This window comes from Stomoxys calcitrans, chromosome 4, assembly GCF_963082655.1.
Source record: "Stomoxys calcitrans chromosome 4, idStoCalc2.1, whole genome shotgun sequence".
In the NCBI taxonomy this organism is placed as follows: Eukaryota; Metazoa; Arthropoda; class Insecta; order Diptera; family Muscidae; genus Stomoxys; species Stomoxys calcitrans.
Window position 1 is genome coordinate 57,473,517 of NC_081555.1, and position 13,003 is coordinate 57,486,519.

General features: G+C 37.0%; 1 protein-coding gene across 3 annotated transcripts in view; it reads left to right on the forward strand.

Annotated features, from left to right (window-relative positions):
* The window catches only part of LOC106093090 (protein trapped in endoderm-1), a 340,633-nt gene that overhangs the window by 204,150 nt on the left and 123,480 nt on the right, over positions 1–13,003 (forward strand). The window lies entirely within an intron of this gene.

Genomic DNA, 13,003 nt, shown 5'->3' on the forward strand with positions numbered 1-13,003 from the left:
TTACAATGAAAAGAACTTAATATCCACCTTAAATAAGGAAATGTGTTAAAATAATATTAGTTGGCAGACTTTTATCTATGACAGCAAATTTTTAATTACACTTACGGTTGTCGCTGAGTAAATTGTAGCCGTTGAGTGGAGCGGACGCGATTTTATTTTGCTCCTCAAAGAAAAAAATTATCCATATCTCGATATAGGTAATACCTTCTACAAAAAAATGTAAACACTTTTTTGGAGTAGGTTGGAAATGGACTCCAAAGACCCAACAGCTGGGGTGGTGGCGTCAGACCGTGCATGTTGTCGTTCCCTCCTATAGGTTTGGGTGCCTTGGCGCCTGTAGTCGAGAGAAATGCTTCAAGCGCACAACCAGTCGTCAGACTAATTAATGAGAAATAAAATAAAATAAATTGATAAACCAAAGGGAAGCACAGTTCGTCCCCAGCCTTTAAATAAAGGTGGTGTTTCCGATTCAGACACAGAAAGTGCCAATGAAGCAGGCATAGCAGCCGAATCGAGAGATGACTGACATTCTAAGGACTTCTACGGAAGCTGGAAAGAAAATCAGATTTCCGGGCATAACACTGCTAAAATGCTGAAGAAGAAAAAGAGATCCCCTCTTTCATGTACTCTGTGAAAACGAAGCCAGCCATCCCGCAATGGAGACAACAGACAGATTCCAGTGGAGGCAGACAAAGTCGGAACAGGAACGAAGGAAGCGCGCAAGGGCCCTAAGACTTAGTTGAGGACTGTGGCTTCCAAACGGAGGCCACAGCCATCACGGAAAGGGAAGATGGTCGCTGAGAATGGTAAGGGGCTGTCGTCTTACGCCGGAGTGCCAAGCAAGTACAACAGAGATGAGCTGACTTGTGCAGTCATCAATATCGGCTGTGCATCCTATAGGGTTCCACCAGACCATCTGTCCCAAGTGGAGGATCTGGTTAACGATCGGATTTTCGAACATGTGTGGAACTATGTAGAGTGTTCACCCATACAAATGATGAGCTGCGAGTATAAAAGGGACATCTTTGGGCTGTGTTTTGCGTCGGCGGAATGTATTGATACCGTCAAAGAGCTCGTCATAGGTATCCACGCTCCCTGGGAGGGCGCAAAGCTCGACCTGGTGAGAAAAATGGATATCCCCAAAGGCGACGTTCTTCATCAAGGGACGGGCAGTAAGTTTGGACGGAACTCATGATGGGATTCTCGGGCAAGAAAACCAAGGTTTTGTCGCAGAGAAGTGGGAGGTCTTCGATAGGGAGAAGAAGGAGGAAGGAACTCTCCTTGTGGATGGCATTGATCAAGTCTTCGTGGCGAGTTTGGCTAAGACTAAAGGCATGGCGCACTACGGGAGCAAAGCAGTCTTTTTCCAGATTGGGAAGACTAGGATAGGCAGAAATTCTCATATTGAGACATTAGGCCATGCAGTGACAGGTGACTCAATACCTCCCAACGAACAGGGGGCTGACGACGGGACAATCACGGGCTCTCTCAATATTGGAAAGACTAGAATAAGCAAAGATCCTTATACTTAAATATCAGGCAGTGCAGTGGCGAGAGACCCAAGGCCTAAGAAACAGGGATCACCGACTTCAAGATTCGGAATAATGGGATAGGTAAAAATTCTAGTATTGAAACATAAGGCAGCGCAGCGACAGGAGCCTCAAAGCAGCCTAACGAACAGGGAGCCACTGATGGTATCATCACCTACTCCCAAGAAGCCCATTTACTTAAGATTTGGATGACTAACAAAGGCAAAGATCCTAGAATTGAAACATCAGGCAGTACAGGGAATAAACCATTACCGACTTTCTCAAGATTCAGAAGACTAGGATAGGCAAATAACCTAATACGATGACATCAGGTGTACATCAGTGTAGTGACAGGAAAGTCAATGCAGTCTAAAGCACAGGGAGCAGACCATTAGCTCACCACCAACTTTCAAGATGCCCATTTACTGTAGGACCAATGAATAAGGTAATCCAGGATTGGAGGGTATATCTGAAACACACTTTCTCTGACCATCGCTACATTAGGTTTAGAATGGCATGGCCAGCGCCGAATCCAATAAGCTTCCGGAATAAGATGAAAACCAACTGATCAAAATTCGGAAGGCTACTCGAAAGAAAACTTGAGCAACATAATTTAGATTGTCCAACATTGAAGAAAATGTCAAAAGGATTACGACTGCACTGCTGGAGTCCTTCGAAGATAGTTGTCCTCTTCGGGAAAGGAAATCAGCCCAAGAAAAACCCTAGGTGACCGGGGAGATTCGCAATATAGAGAAGAGGTCCGCAGACTTTTTAACAGAGCACGTCGTAAAAAAGCTGAAGTTTATTGGGATGTGTATTACACACGGCTCAAAGAATAATAAGATTACTAGAGCGGCAAAACGTGCTTCCTGGAAGCTTTTCTGCGGACAGGTCGATAGCATTAATGACGCCGCCGAGATAAAAAATTCTCTCAAAAACCCATGTCCAAACTGAAACGTTAGTAGACGACATGGGAGTGAGTGTAGAGACAACGGAGGACAAGTTGAAGCTTTTGATGAAACCCCATTTTCCACAAGATACGACGGGACTCACGGAGACACCGGAATCCTTGAATAATGAGGTTGATCAAAGGTTTATAATTATGGAATTTATGGTGAAGGAATCCTTGAGGAGCTTCAAAATTTTTGAGTCACCCGGACCTGATGAAATATTTCCGGAGTTACTACAGAAAGAGGCAGACTATCGAGCGCCTCATAGTCTTTTCTAGATATCCGTCCCATAGACATACAGATTAAGTGTGAGGCAGCCATTGCGGCTATGAGACTTAGGGCAATGAGAGAATGGATTGAAGATGGGAGTAGCTCAAACCATCGCGGTATAATCGAAGCGACGATAGGAAACATGGAATGAAGGGAAGAGGTTTCCGATCGGATACGTGAGACGACACTAGAGCTCGAGTGCGAGGCACGGATGCCAGCGTCACAAGCTTGGACTTACGGAACCCTAGCCATCTGGAAGATCATGTTATACGTATGGATCAATGCTGGGGGACAAAGGGGGCCTGGAGGTCTCATTGAGAACCCAGGGACTGAGATCTGTTTAAGACTTCCTGAACATAATACGGTCCTGCAGGCGGAGATTCGGGCAATCACGGAATGCGTGAAGTGGTGTGGTGACGGACGGAGTGTGAACATCTTTACGAACAGTAAAGTTGCCATAAGGGCAATAACAACCAGGACGGTAAGATCACGAACAGTCTTGTAGTGTAAGAGGGCTATTAAAACCTTTTCTGAGGAAGGCAGAAGGAATATAAGAGGACTACGAGCTCATTTATGTAAAATCGGTGAGACAAGTGATAGCATATGAACGGCATTCGGGGAAGATGATGAGATGTTGGACCGTTGCCTTTGTCATTGTCCGGCTTTCATTTCATGACATGGACCAACTTAGTGGAGTGGCATGGAAATCAATTAAGAATTTTGTAAGAAGCACGGAGTTCTTTCGAGGTTCCTTTTTTTGTGTACTTAGAGCACACAACAAGCCGATTATTGGCTTAGGTGTATGTCCTAGTGACATGGGGCGGATTAATATTTGCACCCTCTTTTCAACCTTACCTAACCAACGGTTGTGGCTGGGTCATTTGACATCATTTATTTATTTTTTCCATCTATCGAGTAAAAATTAGTGGGCAAAAAAAAACATTCGTATTTCTGATTTTTAGTTCTACCACCTTTTCTTATTTTATCTCCAATAAGTTAGGAAAACTTTAGGGCTTATAAAGACATTATGCAAATTTTAGCCATATACGGCAATAGTTGGGTGCAATTTTTACCGGATATATTTTCCATAAAAAAAAAACAAAACGTAGATGGCTCGTCGTAAAAAATGTTAAAATTTTTTTTTTTTAATATTAAACATTTATAGTTGCTTAATTTTTCAATTTGTTTGCTTACAATTTTATGGAAATAAAATTCATAAAACCAATTATCCGACACAAACAATAACCTTTTGAAATCATACAACTACTTTGAGAGCAAATTAAACGCAAAAGAAAATGTTTATCAAAATACTCAAGCTGACTAACTATCACTATAAAATTAAGATATTCGCCAAAGGCAAGCACATTTTGAAGGCTTTGGAAGATTAGCATCGGCCTATAAATTATGAGTCGGCAAGCAGTACAAAATTCAGCTCTGTCTTTAGACAAATGTCACCGCCGATCGTCCAGTTCCTGCACCCAGTAGCGACCACAATTTTCAAAAAAAAAGTTTGAGCGATTTCACAGTAACAGAAAATTTTTGGCAATTGGCAGTAACAAAAGAATTTTGCCAAATTTCGATTCTGGGTGCCGGGCCACAGAGATATCCCATGGAATTGTAAAGTTCTTGAAGAACTTGTCTGATTTAGCGGATGTGAACATTCGGAAGTTGTTGGGCTTTTTAAAGCGATCTGGATGGTTCAACGGTAGGAACTAGAAAACGGACGAAAACGTCTAAATGAGTCTGATGGCGGATAAAAATTAAAGAGCGCGAAGATACAAACTAAACGATCCAGGCCGTCGCTGTGCTGTAGGGTTAATGCGCAATAATCACAAAAAGCACTTGCAGTTACATTCAAAGAAAGTTTAAATGCACAACTAAAAGAGTTTGGCAATGTTGATGTGTTTGTAGTTCTTAGCGTTGATAATCAGTTTGTATCAGAATAGTGGAAATTAAGTTTTCCTCTCTCTTACTGCGCTATGGAGAGTAAGAGGACCTACTGAGCCCTATTCAAAACAAAGGCGTACTCTGTGCAATAGGCTATGTGTATGTAGGGAACTTTAATCAATTTGACAAAGGTGTTGATGGAAATACATGACGTATGAGAAATCATAATCCACCAAGACAGTAAAAGTGTAAGTAAATATAAGAGAGAAAGTGCCACCTTTACGGATCCTGACTGAGGAGGGATTTGAACTCGTCTGCTACGCAGACGATGTTATGATACTTCTAGGAGGTAAGGATTCGAACGAGCTATGCAGAAGGTCTGAAAGGGTCTTGCATATGGTATATGACTGGGCTAGACCCAGAGGTCTCAATATTAACCCAGAGAAGACTGAAATATGCCTGTTCACGAGGAAGACGAAGGTGGGCGAATTTAACGCACCACGTTTCCTCAATAAGACGATTTTGATATCTGACAAGGTCAAATACTTAGGTGTGATCTTGGACAGGAAACTGAATTGGAAGCGTCACATTCAGGAGCGTACTGAGAAGGCTCACAGATGTTGGGCACTATGTAGACGAGCCGTAGATTTGAAATGGGGCCTGAATCCTAGGATAGTCCAGTGGTTCTACAGGAGCGTGATTAGACCAATACTTACTTACGCCTCAGTAGTTTGGTGGACTGCTATGTAGAAAACGCGCAACATAAGGACCATACAACAGGTTCAGAGAACATGTTGTCTTGGCATAGCCGGAAAGACCAGGACCACGCCCACTAGGGCTGCCATCGGCACAGTCTTGGACTTACGGAAACCTAGTATTGCCATATGGAAGATCATGTTACACGGATGGATCAAAGCTAGAGGACAGAGTGGGCCTGGGGGTTTACATTGAAAACCCAGGGACTGACATCTGTTTTGGACTGCCTGACCATAATACGGTCCTGCAGGCGGAGAACCGGGTGATCACGGAATGCGTGAAGTGGTGCTAACTCGAGGACGTCAAGTCTGAACATCTTTACGGACAGTAAAATTGCCATAAGGGCAATAACAACTAGGACGGTAAGGTCAGGAACAGTCTTACAGCCTTTCGGGTCGACGCAGTCCGAGTTAAGGGAGTGGGCGACGAATGGGCATGCAACATTGTGGAACAGCGAAAAGGTCGGTAGGACGGCGAAAATCCTATGGGGGGTCCAAATCGTGAGACGATGAGGCTATTACTGAAAGGAAGCCAGAAGGAGGTCAGTGTAGCTATTGGAATCATAACGTGACACATAGGACTACGAGCTCACTTATGTAAAATCGGTGCAGCAAGTGATAGCATGTGTAGGGTATGCGGGGAAGATGATGGGACGTTCGCGTCCAACAGATAGTACTTAGGTGGAGACACAAAATCAAACATGAACCAACTTAGGGGAGTGGTATTGAAAACAATTAAGGATTTTGTAAGTAGTACGGAATTTCTAACTTAAAAATTTCTTTTTAGAGGTTACTTTATAGTATTTAGAGCACACAACAAGCCGATTACTGGCTTAGGGGTATGTCCATTAATATCTGCACCCTCTTTTCAACCTAACCTAACCTATAGACAATGTAATCCTATTAAGTAAACAAGTTTTTCATTAATGTGAAATATAACAATTGTGTATTTATTTGAAACAGTATAAAAGTCACTTAAAAGAAAGGATAACTTACAAAAAATTGGTTTAAGGAGTCAATAACAACTTAGTTTGGATTTTTGAGCTCATTAGAAATTCAAATTGCAAACTTGTTAATCAATAATATAAAGTACTTCATAGGTCCAATTTCAGCAAATTTTTAATTGAATGTAAAAAATTCTTAATTGAACCTAGTTTTTAATGTGTTTGAGCATGTGCAAACTTAAGGCGTTATTACACGGCATGTAGATGTAATATGACATGCCACTTTTTTTATTCACATATAACTGAAAATTTTTGTCAACATTGTCAATTTACATACGATTCATATTTTTTGCTTTGTAATATAATTTGAAACATATGAAGTGGAGTAATTTTCTTTCTTGTTGCGCTACACATGAAAATACTTTTTAATAAATACCTACCAACGAGTTTGGGTGGTTCCAAACGAAATCGCGATCTAGGAAACCAGTCAAATGCTTTTGCGGAGCAAAAACACATTTTTTGCCTAACTTTAATAAACAAGTTTTTTTTCGGGTTCTATTTTTAATGGAAACAGATTACCCTTTGGTCTGCAGCCGGACAATATCCGATTGTATGAATTATTTCAAGACCAAATAAATTTAGCGCAGAACATATGCAAATATGCTTACATTGCAAACTTACCCTTATGGCAATCGACGATTACGTAGAGTAGCAGTTTGGCCAGTGTGTCCTATGATCATATTTGTAAGTCAACTGTTTCAACCGTGCTTTCATCTTTTTACTGCTGTAAATGGGGCTTCAAACCAAAGTAATTAAAAGAGCAATATGCGCATTTATATGGAATTTTAGCAAAGGGATTGGACTGTACGTCGTTCGTTGCATACCAACCTCAGCATTTCGTATTTGATATCTCGAAGTATATGATATCCTAAATATCTCCCTTCATGATCCACATGAAGCGAGGTATTTGGGAAGTTGTGTTTCTGATGGTCAATATTAAGATGCCCAATTTATATGTGGATAATTAAATATTCCAATACAATAGCGTAGCATTAATTTACAAACATACATAAATAAATATTTTCGATCTTAATTTTTATTGGGTTGCCCAAAAAGTAATTGCGGATTTTTTAAAAGAAAGTAAATGCATTTTTAGTAAAACTTAGAATGAACTTTAATGAACTATATAACCGACAATTTCTTTTTGGGCAACCCAATAGAAGTGTTTGGTTTTATTTTCGGGTGCGTTTATATATTGACATTGTCGAATTTTCCGTTCTGCATTATTTATTCTATTTAAAAATTATTGAGTTTTATGATGTTGTTTTTTATTGTTTTATATGTTGTTTTTCTAAATTTATTCTCGTCGAAGCACGCAAATATGTGTTTTTTCTGACCTACCGTTTATGTTATTAAACAACAATTTTGAATCGTGCAACTAAAAATTTGTTAAACATTAGTCTTTTAAGCAATCATATATCATCATTCAATGGCAAATGGAATTTCAAGGTCAACAATTATCAAAACAATTAATTACTTTGTTAAAAATATTTTTATAGATCAATACCATGTTTAATTGGTAAAAAATTTAAGTCAATATATTTCTGTATACTAAATCATATTCCATACCAACACTTCTATATGTTTATGCGTTAACATACAGTAGGAAACTCAAAGTTGTCTATAATGATATTTCAAGATACATATGTATCCTCAATAGAAGGAGGAATGAACGAATATCATATAATACCCACCAGATGATTAATCCTTCATATTAAATGCCAAAGACCGTATACGACCAAAGCACACGGTCTGCTTGGTCTTCCTTATATCGTAAAAGTGGCATGTCGAATGCAGCATTTTAACAAATTCCTATTTTTGTTCCTTCGTAAATAAAAAAAAAACAATTTGCAAATTATTACGAAATTACGCTCAATTATTTTGAAAAATACAAATAAAACTTTATCTTTTGGCACCGTTTATAGCAAGTTTTAAGGACTATTTCTTATATACTGGAAAAATTGCAAAATGTAAACATCATACCGCAAGCATGAGTGTTGTCTGTGCGACTTACTAAAAAAGAAGACCAAACTGTTTAACCATCTTGTACAATTCCTAAAATCTTTGTTAAATGCTTGCAATTACTGCATAAGCTTATCTACAATAAAGAACCTGAGTGCCTTTATGATCACCAGCAATTTGCTAAATCGAACCATTTACTAAAACTGATTTATTTAAATCTCTGAACGACAATTCATTGCATACAGTACACGTTTCCGAAATATACTTCCACCAAATATTCGAGTCATAAGCAATGCTTTTATATTAAAACACTTTTACAAAAAAAAAAAATATTTAGACCTACATTTGACCTATGGTATTAACTTATAAAAAAACTTTTTAAACAAAGTGTTAACTGCTTTAATACTTTTGACATTAGAAATCCAACAAAGTCAAAGTGCCTTGTAATTGGTAGGAATCGTGTGACAATGCCGCCCAATCTTGATGTGGCAATCGCTGGACCTCAAATTGAGATTGTTTCATCTGCAAGAAACTTTGGTTTGGAGTTTGATGATAGACATTCATGGAAGAATCATGTCAGTATGACAGTAGGCAGGACCTACGGCGTTTTACGAAACTTATATATGAGTCGTCAGTATACCCCTTTGTCAATAAGAATGCTTTTGGCTAGGACATTTATTCTGCCGAAACTATTATACTTTTGCGAGGTTTTTTACGGTTGTGATGTAACTCATAGGAATAAATTGCACGTGGCCTTTAACGATGTCGTTAGATACATTTTTGGTTTGCGTAGAAGAGACCGGGTATCTGACTTTGCCAGACAAGTATATGGTGTCTCTTTTAACTTGTTCCTTAAGATACGCTCGTTGCAAATGATCCACAAGATAATTAATACCAATGAACCGTCATATCTGGCTTCTGTATTGCGTTTTACCAACTCTACAAGAGGTAAACAAGTAATACAAATACGTCATCAATATCGTGTATGTGAGCAACAGTTCTTTGTTAATGCTATACGTCTCTGGAATAATCTTCCCAATAGTATTCAAATTATAAGTAATGAACGACAGTTCAAATCATTTTATATATATGTTTGTTTTTATAACTATTTATTAATTTATTTTAATAGTAACTTTGATTAAATTGTTAAATTTTCTTTAAAATTTCTTTTTCTTCTTTTTTTTATTTTGTTTTAACCTTTTTTTTACTTAAATATTGTATCAGTAACTTTGCTTAAATTGTTAAATATTTTGTACCAATTATTGTTCTTTTTAAATGAAAACTTGTTGAACTCATTGTATTTATCAATTTACTAACCCATGATTTACATAAGACACTGCCTTTGGATGGGTTTTATCATAATAAAATACAAATACAATACAATACAACTCCATTTTTTTTTTCACTGCAAGTGATTGGTAAGCAAGACATACGTTGAACATATTTTTAATTGTACGAATTAATTTTTCATTTAATAGTATACATTGTGCATTGATCAAGATTATATTGTGTTTCCTTTCACTCATATCAATTGCGAGAATGAGTGACAATGAGCCAAATATATGCCTCACTTCTATCATATACAGACACAAAGTGGCAATATATATCATGTTTCATGTGCAATTTAATCTAATCTAATAAAAGGGTTTTTATTCATTTGAATCAAAATGTCAATTATTTATTTTTATTAAAGCAGTAAAAGAGGTGCTCAAATGAGAGGTCTATTTAACCACTTTAATTGGATTTTGAGATTATCATAAATCCAAATTGCAGAATTGTTAATTAATAACACAAATTCCTTATAGAACCGATATCTGCAAATTTTTTAATTGAATGTATAAATTTCTTAATTGAAACTAGTTTTTATTTTTTTCTGTGTTGCGACCATAATGATGCACACTAATGAGAACCGGCAGAGAAAAATATGAAATGCAATCTTGTTTGTGCTTGGAGTTGAAAAAATTAGCTGCCATTAGACGATAAGACATGTCATATGTAATTTCAACAATAGCAACTCCGAAAGTTGTACACATCCTGTGATACATACGAAAAATTCAATATGAAAAATGAATTTTGGAATAAATTTGCAACTTTTTCGATTAAATCGAGTTTTTCTTTCATCAGTCATACATGTAAAAAAAACTGCTATACATAAGAGAATACATGCCGGTTAGAGCGCGCCCTACTCGTATTCGACATACATAAGGCAAGTAATATGAATACTGAAAGTGACAGCTCATATGATATATCTTATCATCTAATATGGAATCATGGGATAGACTGAATTAGGGATACACTCTGCTTATGTCGAAATATGTAACCTGTGGGATGGAGAGACACAAAGGTCAGTTTCATACAAAAAGCAGGAAACCCATACCAATCAAAAACAAAAGTTTTCTTCGAATTAGTCTGTTATTGTTTATGCTAAAACCTCTAGAGGGATTTTTGTAAACATATCTTAGGACAAAGATTCTTGTAGATTATCGGCAACAGCATGTTATCATCTAAAAAAGAAAATTTTAAGTACTTACAAAATCCTTAATTGCTTTCACTTAAGGGTGGTACTATATTTGCTTTTAGCGAAATTTGTTCAAGTTTACTATTTCTTAGATAATAGATTTTCAAGCAAAAAACTTGGTGTTTCATTCAGTAGGGCATTTCCCCATTTCTTATGAAAATATTTTCAAAAAGTATTCTGTTATCATTTAGATTATTCTAGTGTTCCAAAAAAGAACCATGTAAAATATGTGTTTTCACCTGTGAAAAACGAATGTAATACCAGCCTTTACTAAGGGACGTATCATGGCTGAATTGCTTAAGGGTTGTCTCATTTGTAAATCAACATAAAAACCATATGGTGAAATCGCCATCTTGCCATCAAGCCAACACGAACAAATACATTTGTGAGCGTATTGTGTACGTGTGCAGCGAGTGTGCATGCAGGAGCAGAAAGTATGCGATAAAGATAATAACAAAGAAGATGCAAATAAAAATCTGACATTTTAATATCGTCAAATCTGGAACAGCTGTTCGCGTAGGACAACCTTTTTAAATCCGCCTTGGGGAAGTTTTACGACAGTCTTCGGATCTGTTGATATACACAGGACAGTTCATCTCAAGGAGATGTACAATCTTCTCTACTCAATGCGGCTAGGTCTCGGGAAAAGTCATAGATTTTTTTTTAAAGAAATAAAACCATCACACCTAAAATTTCATTTATTACTTGGAATTCGTAATTTTCCGTGGGAACAACGAAACCCAAAACAATCTTAAGTATTGAGGGCTACTTGATTTTGTTTACTACATATTATTTCCAATAAAACCATTAATTTATAAATTCACTTATATTTATATTGGGTTGCCCAAAAAGTAATTGTCGGTAATATAGTAGTAATATATTTGGCGTTGACAAATTTTTTCAACGGCTTGTGACTCTGTAATTGCATTCTTTCTTCTGTCAGTTATCAGCTGTTACTTTTAGCTTACTTTAGAAAAAAAGTGCGCGAAATTTTGTTTACATTTGTTTGTTTGGCGTCAATTTTAATATGGGTACCACATGTATTGAAAGAAATTCATTTAACAAACCGAATCAACGCTTGTGATATGCACCTTAAACGCAATGAATTCGATCCGTTTTTAAAACGAATCATAACTAGAGATGAAAAATGGATTGTTTACAACAACGTTAGTTGGTCCAAGCATGGTGAACCAGCTCAAACCACTTCAAAGGCTGATATCCACTAAAAGAAGGTTATGCTGTCTGTTTGCTGGGATTGGAAGGGTGTGGTATATTTTGAGCTGCTTCCAAGGAACCAAACGATTAATTCGGATGTTTACTGTCAACAATTGGAGAAATTGAATACAGCCATCAAGGAGAAGCGACCAGAATTGGTCAATCGTAAAAGTGTCATATTCCACCAGGACAACGCTAGACCGCACACATCTTTGGTCACTCGCCAAAAACTGAGTGAGCTGAGTGAGCCCTGACCTTGCACCATCAGACTACCATTTATTTCAATCTTTGCAGAACTCCTTAAATGGTAACACTTTCGGCAATGATGAGGCTATAAAATCGCACTTGGTTCAGTTTTCTGCAGATAAAGGCCAGAAGTTCTATGAGCGTGGAATACTAAATTTGCCAGGAAGATGGCAAAAGGTTATCGAACAAAATGGCAATTATATATTTGATTAAAGTTCATTCCAAATTTTATTAAAAATGCATTCACTTTCTTTTAAAAAATCCGCAATTACTTTTTAGGCAACCCAATGTTAATATAGAAAATGCATATCCAAAAACAACATTTCTATGAATTTTGAAGACAATTTTCATAAGGCCAAAATTTTACTGAAGTGTTTTTTTAAAGGCTGGTACTAGATTCGCTTTCGAGAAAAAAACTTACCTAAAGAAACTGGCAAGTTCTTTTCATTCAATAGACTTAAAGAAAAAATATCAAACTAATTTTCTCCAAGAAAAATGTTAAATGTTAAAACAAATTTTAATGAAATTTTCTCCAAAGTCAAAATTGTAATAGAATTTTCAGTAAACTATTAAAAAAGATAAAATTTAAATAAAGTTTTGTCCTAAGTCAAATATGTATTACCTAAAGAAACTAGCAAGTTCTTTTCCTTCAATAGACTTAAAGAAA